This window comes from Dasypus novemcinctus, chromosome 28 (genome assembly GCF_030445035.2).
Source record: "Dasypus novemcinctus isolate mDasNov1 chromosome 28, mDasNov1.1.hap2, whole genome shotgun sequence".
Lineage (NCBI taxonomy): Eukaryota > Metazoa > Chordata > Mammalia > Cingulata > Dasypodidae > Dasypus > Dasypus novemcinctus.
In genome coordinates this window covers 8,048,332-8,056,525 of record NC_080700.1, presented here as the reverse complement: position 1 = coordinate 8,056,525, position 8,194 = coordinate 8,048,332, and the positions used below count along the sequence as shown (strand labels likewise).

Here is an 8,194-nt window from a genome sequence, read left to right as displayed (position 1 = left end):
TCATGTGTAGTGAATTTTTGGAAAAATATACTATATCAGGTAAAAACTTACATACTCCAACATGTACTTAAATAGTAATTGCATAATATTTCATTTTGAACTGTTATCATTTACTGTTTATTCTTGTGGCAAGTGCAGCTTTCCCTGCACTTGCAGTGTGACTTTTCATAATAGTTCTTATGATAGACTAGAAGATGTGTAAATCATAACTGAACATTGTACAGAAACATACACTTGTATATTTCTGATAAGATGGGGAATTCTGTATGCCTTACTTGACAGAGTGGAGCCTGAAAACACTGGGGTCACGAAACATGAGAATAAATGGGCTGAGAGCTGGGAAACATGAATTTATAAGTGCAGAGGTGTTTACCAGCCACCAACTAGGATTATTTAAAAGAATGATACAAACATGAAATATGCAGGAGAGGGTATAAAAAGTTACAAAAGTGCTCACCAGTACAAGGATGGTGTGGGTAGCTCTGGACTCAGGGGAGGATCTGGGGGAGACATTTTTCCTATGAATATATTGGACCCCTCTACTTGTGCCTGTACAAGATGTAAACCATGGAGCCATTGGCCCAGAGCATGAGCCCCAGACATAAAGCATCAGGGACTGATAACAACACTGCATAGAGTGAGTCTGAGATTTTGTCATGATGTACAGAAGTACAATATCCAAAATTTTTTTTTGTTTGTGGTGTTTTTGGTGCTCTGACTGCCTGTCATATACATAACAAAAATAATATTTACCAGCATGTAGACAATCCAGCACAGGAAAAGGGAAAAGCCAATATACTTTGAGGCTTTTAATTTCAACTCTGCCCACCTGGCATTCCTGGGACTGACCATGATGGCTTGGAAGATACTCAAGAGACAGGTAGTTCCAATGGACACCCCCCTGCCCAATCTGTGAAGATAGAAAACAACTTTGCATATGAAATCATTGAACAAATATTTCAAACCAAATGTTGCCATTGATTGTGGTATTCCTTTACAGAGAAGGATCAATGAGTTGGCTACTATCAGGTGCTTGATAATCAAATCTATGGACCTTAATCTTCACCCAGTGAAGGAAAAGAAGATATAATGGTAAAAAAAAGAGAAATTCCCCAGCATTCCAAATATGGTTAGTAATAAGACTATCCCTCCCATCGCCAAATCCCTGGAGGTCATTCTGTTTATTTCAGAGCCAGAAGATACTGCAGTGGGAACATAACACATGGACTAAATTTATCATGTCAATTAAAAAGAAGATTCTCCACTTACCATTTGATTGCACTTAAAGACATATTAGTTTTTCTTTCATTAAGAGATTTCTAAGCATTGAATAAATAATCATTAAAGAGAAATTACCATGTATGTACCATTGCTATCAAGTCTACATATAGTAACTTCTGTTTTCTTCACAAATCCATGATACAGACACTGATATTTTAATCATAAAGTTGAGGATAATTTAGGTACAAAGAAGTTAAATGATTTGTCAAAATTTACACCCTAGGTAGATTTAACAACACATGCTATACTAAGGAAGATACCTAGCTATATTATTCAAATAATCTCTCTATATTTTGTTCTCATCTGCTGTCATTTCATTTTAAATTGATTTTATTTTATTTTAAAGTTTTCCAAGTAGGTGTAAAAGTTATTACATAGCCCAATATCAAATATGAATAATCATTTTGATGACAGTAAAATGTAGATGCCCTGATTGCAGCATATTACTACATAAACCTATCCTATGACAAGAAGGATTTAGTAAATACAAGATAAATTCTGTTTTAGGATGGCAACAGAAAGATAACTTTGCCTTTATAATGGGAATAAATGTATAATGACATCTCTCACTGTATGTATTTAACAACATTAGGCCATGCTCTAAAATGAGGGACATGAGATACTAAAGCATAACGAAATACTAGGAATTGAAATGAAATCATTACTAATTTTGAATCATATTTACCTATTAATATCTAAATTGAGTTTGCAATAAGATGAGATTTGTGAAAGATATTAAAGTACAGGATGTATGAGAAATCTGTAAACTGTGAAATCTTTTGTACTGTTTAAATAGAAATGCTAAAACCTATGTTTGATAGTATGTTTTTAAACCATAGAAAATACAGAAAGATACATTTGAGCCTGACAGACTCTTTCTGAAAGGCATACTAATAGAATTGCATGATCCTTAATTGTTCATTCCCTAATATCAAAGGGCAAAACAGTCTTACCATAATCAATAGACCACAGTTTTCAGTAATGTCACATTTACTGTCTCCATGAAGCAATTCATAACCCCTGACTTAAAGAAAACATTTCTTTTCCATCAGCTGCTGTTCAGATACACAATTTCTGCACAGGATTGGATGATTCCTGTTGATACGTCCTGTTCATTATTACAAACATGGATGTATTACATGCACACCTATATTAATCCTGAAAATTTTCTCTATGATTCCTGTAAGGTGGACTGACTAAACAGCAGATTAATTTCAGAACTGCAGTCCTCAATCATTCTAAAAATCAGAGTTTTCATTATCACTTGGACTAAACACTAACAATTACCATCAATGAGGAATTATCCAAATTACACTAGGAAACACCAGGGATTGGTATTGGATCTAGGACCCGCATTTTTCTTTACCTGCTTTGCTTATACCTCAGAAATTATTCTTCTCATCTGTGTATTTCTTATTCTGGAACAGTTTCAAACCCTGAAGAATTCATTTTTATAATATTATCACTTTTCCTGACTATCGATAGACCTCCTTCTCTTATGATTTTGCATTTCCCATTGATATAGGAAATACTTACCCAGCTTCTCACTCCCGATACTCTGGTCCCTGTGAGTTGGTTATAATTGCAAATATGTGTGTGGTAGAGGGGAAATAAGATCCTGAAATAGGGTTTTGTGATTTTGTGACCTCACCTCCCTGCAGAACAATTATAATATTACTTGTATCGTGAGAGTGCCGTCATGGGGAACTGAGAATATTTCTGAAAAATATTTTTGCAGTTGCTAATTACCAAAAACAATTACAAGTTTCTAATCAGGATCTCATAAGAGACCATTGGAGTGTTTGCACAAGGCTCTTTCTTTCCCATAATCTCTGGAGGCAAAGAGGGATGCAAAGAAAATGTTCACGTCTGAGCCATGAGGGACAGGCATCAAGTCACTTTATTCTCTGCTTCCTTAGAAGCTTTTATACTACAAAGTGAGTTCTTTCCTAATCTTCATACCATTTAGGCTAACACCATTTAATTTATGAGCATATATGGAATCAGACAATATAACTGAGAAGGATTTTCAAAGAGCTATGAGAAAAGGAAAACATGCTTCTAATAATTTACTTTTAGAAATCAGTAGATCATTTGCACAAATCAATGTCTAACAACATGGAATTTTTTGAGAAAGCATATTTTTGTAATATTGTCCCACACTAGTAATAAGTAATTAGAGCAACATTGAGAGAAAAAAGAGAAAAGTTTATATAAGTTTCCCTCAAAAATAAAACAACCAGGATCAGGTTTTTAAAAGGCAGATCTACCATTCTTTTAACAGATAAGTCAAAGCTACTTACTCAATTTCTATTGTTTTTTGCAAAATTTTCAATTATAAGAATTCATTGATTTTGTCATTAATGAAGAAACCTAATATACAATTGTACCAATCAACCATTTATTTTCACCAAAAACAATTTGATCCTGGCCACTATTCAATCCCTCTGCCTCATTTTACAGGTCAGGAATTATAAACTGATGTACAACCCATACATTACAAACATGCACAAATACAAATTTATACTTTTCACACAGATGCAGACACACACACATTGTCACTCATAATCCCAAAACCCATATACTTAATTAAACATCTTTTTTTTATTTTTTAGCAAACTTTTTGTCTTTATTTTTACATAAATAGATCACACAAAATGTTACATTAAAAACCATAAAAGGTTCCCATATACCCCACACCCTGCCCTGCTCCACCCACATCAACATCCCCTTTCATCATAAAGTCACATTCACTGCATTTGGTGAATATACCCTGGAGCACTGCCACACTGCGTGGACCATACTTTACACTGTAGTTCACCCTCTCCCGAGTCCATTCAGTGGGTTACGGCAGGAAATACTTTGTCCTGCATCTGTCCCTGCAATATCATTCAGGACAACTCCAAGTCCTCAAATGCCCCATATGACACCTCTTCCTCCCTCTCCCTCAGCAACTCCCATTGCCACCATCTCACCATCAAGGATACAATTTCTTCTATTGGCAGTCACAGCAGTTCTATAGTAGAATACCAGCAAGTCCAATTCAATCCATATTATATTCCTCCATCCTGTGGACCCTAGGATGGTGATGTCCACTCCACCTCTAAATCGAGAGGGGCTTAGATCTCACATGGCTGGTGGAGGTGATTTTCCTGCTTGCAGTTGTAGACACTCTTGGTTCCCTGGTGTGGAGGTTAACCATTCTCATCTCCTCATCAGCTGACCTGGGTACATCCAATGAACCAGAGAGTAGGTGTTGCAACTGTGCTGAGGCTAAGGCCCTGCTGGCACATAGACAGTCCAGAGATTCAAGTTCCCTGATAATAAGCAAACCCCACACCAACCACAGTTTCAGTAAAGTGACAGAAGAGGCCTGTGTAGAGAGGACACATCTGAGTTCAACTCCATCACAGTCAGGGGCACAAATTCCAAAGTAGGACCCACTGGCAAGACAATGAACTCCAGAACAATCTGCAATGACCGTAGAACCTGTGCATCTCCATAGCCCTCAAGAACACCAGTACCTTGGGTTGTATCTGCTTGGGCTGTCTCTGGGAAACTGCTGAGACTTGCATAAGCGTGACCCCTCTGATGAGCTCCTAACCCATTTTGAGGTCTCTTAGCCATATAAACTCACTTGTCTTTACCATTTCTGCCTTTTTTTCAAGGTCTTTTCCTAGTGGCATCACTGGCTGAGGATTATTACCATTACCAGGAAGTCTCATCCCCAGGAATCATGTCCCATGCTGGGGGGAAGGTAATGTATTTACATACTGAATGTTACTCAGAGAGTGACCACATTTGAGCAACATGGAGACTCTTGGGAGGTAACTCTTAGACACCCTGCAGCTCTAGGCATAGTTGAAATTTCACTCACACAGGCACATAAGCACAATCATCAGGATCAATGGCCCATCATTGGATCATCCTTCTTGACTGGTGTTTGCCGTTGGGCTTGGGGGATTGTTGCTGTTCCACTGGGGAAAGCAACAGAGCTCCCCAAGATGGGAACTCAGCACTCCTTCAGTTGTCATGTGTAAATCTAACCACTATGACAATACCCAATGAGCAACTGAACATATCTATATACCCTATATGCATCCCCTTAAGAACTCCCACCTATATATCCCCCAGCAATGACATCCCACATCAGTGCTCCTCCCCTGCTATAGTTGAACCCATCTGTGATCAAAAACATCTTCAAAAATGAAGCCTAATATTTTGCCAAATTCCATTTGTAGGAAAATGAAATAGTATTGACAAGTTTAAAGATTAGAAATAGAATACATACTAATTTAGAAAACCTAAAAGAAAGTAAAAAATAAATTGGGGTATTAAAAAATGAAAAAATACCATAAAACTTTGTTTTTGACATTTTGCCTTTCATCACTGTCATAGGAGTTTCCCTGCATGTGCGGTGACAAGGCAATCTCTTCCATTCCTTCCTTAGTGTCTACATCCCTTTTTTAAAAAATTTTGTCTTCTAAAGAGTTTTAGATCACAGTAAAGTCACATATGCAATATAGGGGACTCCCATATATACAACATTAAACCCTTTTCCCCCTTTCCCAGCAAGGATCTTTTTACACATGGATGTTATATTTGTTACAGCTGATGTACAGATATTGAAACATAACTACTGACCATTCTTCCATTATGCCTTATGTTATGGTTTATATTTTAGGCTGTATCCTTTCCTAAATTTTTGTTGCTTTATGGTTTACATTATGGTTTACATTATAGACTATATACTTTTATAAATTTTTGGTGAAATTTAACATGGCTTATATCCATCATTGCACAATCTTGTAGAACACTTCCATTGCCCCCAGTTACACACTCTTCCATTTTTTCTATTCATCTCTCCCCCTCCTCTCAGGGTCCACATTGACAACCCAGCTTCACTGCTTGAAGGACTAGATTCATAGATACTTACAACAATGCTGAAGGTTTGACACTCTAGTCTGTCCTACCCCATTGGGACCCACCCAATCTCTTGAGAGACCCCCTCTCCTTGATAACATCAGACCTCCCTAGGATGTGGGTACAACACTTTCCTGCTCACTGTATGTGTCTTCCCCAACTGATTTAAAACAAAATGACAAGAAGAGCATTCACACACTCCCTTTGAGATTGCCAGAGGTGCAAGCTCTGTGAGATGCCCACCGCCAAACAACTTTAACAGGTAACCCTTCCTTATTATATATTCTAAAGTGTTTTCACATTATAGTTTCAATCACATACTCAACAATCTCCCATGTTCACCTGCTCCCCCAAACCCTTTCCCCATTCCATGGGCCATCTGACCCATCCTCCTAACTCTAGCTCCCCTCAAGCCTGCAAGCCCCACCCAATAGTATCCCTATGCCCCTGTCTTATCCTTCACTGCGCAACTACTTACCTCCACTTTATCATAGATTTTGCCCATGAGGGTGTCAGCTCACAACCGTTCTCCACCCCCACCCCCACCCCCAGAGGCTCTAGCTCTCTGAGACAGGTTGATTTGCTTAATTCATACCAGAGAAATTATGTAGTATTTCTCCTTCAATGTCTGGCTTGCTTCACTCAAAATAAAGTCCTCAAGATTCCATGTGTTAGTACTCTATTCCATCTTACAGCTGAGTAGTACACCATTGTATTTATATTATCACATTTGTTTATCCATTCATCTGTTGATGGGCATTTGAGTGGATTCCAACTTTTTTCCCCTTCTTTATTTTTTAAAAAATGTTACATTCAAATAATATGAAGTCCCCATCTACCCCCCCAGCCCCCTGACCCCACTTCTCGCACATTAACAACCTCTTTCATCATCATGGCACTTTCATTGCATTTTTTTACTACATTTTTAAATATATTTTGGAGCACTGCTGCACTATGAGTCTCCAAAAAGGAATCCACCTTTTGGTAATAGTGAATAATGCTGCTATGAATACTGGTGTGCATATACTGCCTCATGTTCTTGTTTTCAGTTATTCTGGGTATATACCCAGCAATTGAATTGCTGAGTCATATGAAAATCTATGACTAATTTTTTGAGGAACCACCAAACTGGCCTCCAGAATGGCTGGATTTTTCTACAGTCCCACCAGCAGTGGATGGGAGTTCCCATTCCTCCGCATACTCTCCAACATTTGTAGTCCTCTGTTTTTTTAACAGCCACCAGTCTAAAGGGTATAAGATGGTATCTCCTAATTTTGATTTGCATTTCCTTAATAACTAGTGATGTTGAGCATCTTTTCAAGTGCTTTTTATCCATTTGTATTTCTTCTTTGGAGAAGCCTCTGTTCAAATCTCTTGCCCATTTTTTGCATGGGTTGTTTGTCTTTATATTTTCAAGATGTAGGATTTCTTTATATATGTTTGATATTAGCCTCCTATTAGATGTATGGTTACCAAATATTTTCTTCCATTGGGTAGGCTGTCTTTTCACTTTCTTGATGAACTCCTTTGGGGTCAAAATGCTTTAATTTTGAGAAAGCCCCATTTACCTATTTTTTTTTTTCTTTTGCTGCTCTTGCTTTTGGTGTGAAGCTCATGAAGTCATTTCCTATTACAAGGTCCTGTAGATGCTTCTTACATTGTCTTCCAAGATCTTTATGGTCTTGGTCTTATATTTAGATCTTTGATCCATTTTGAGTTGATTTTTGTATAAGGTGTGAGATGACAATCCTCTCTTATTTTTTTGCATATGGGTAACCAGTTCTCCAAGGTCCATTTGTTGAAGAATCCATTCTCTCCCAATTGAGTGGTCTTTGTGTCCTTGTCAAATATCAGATGACTGTATATGCAAATATCTATATCCAAACTCTCAGTTCAGTTCCATTGGTCAGTATGTCCACCCTTGGGCCAATACCACGGCATTTTAACCACTATAGCTTTGTAGTATGTTTATATATCAGATAGTGTGATT

General features: G+C 37.6%; 1 pseudogene; it reads right to left on the bottom strand.

Moving 5' to 3' along the window:
• Nucleotides 1-271: 271 nt before the first annotated feature.
• LOC131276384 (vomeronasal type-1 receptor 4-like) lies at nucleotides 272-1,176 on the bottom strand (annotated as a pseudogene).
• Nucleotides 1,177-8,194: the final 7,018 nt, after the last annotated feature.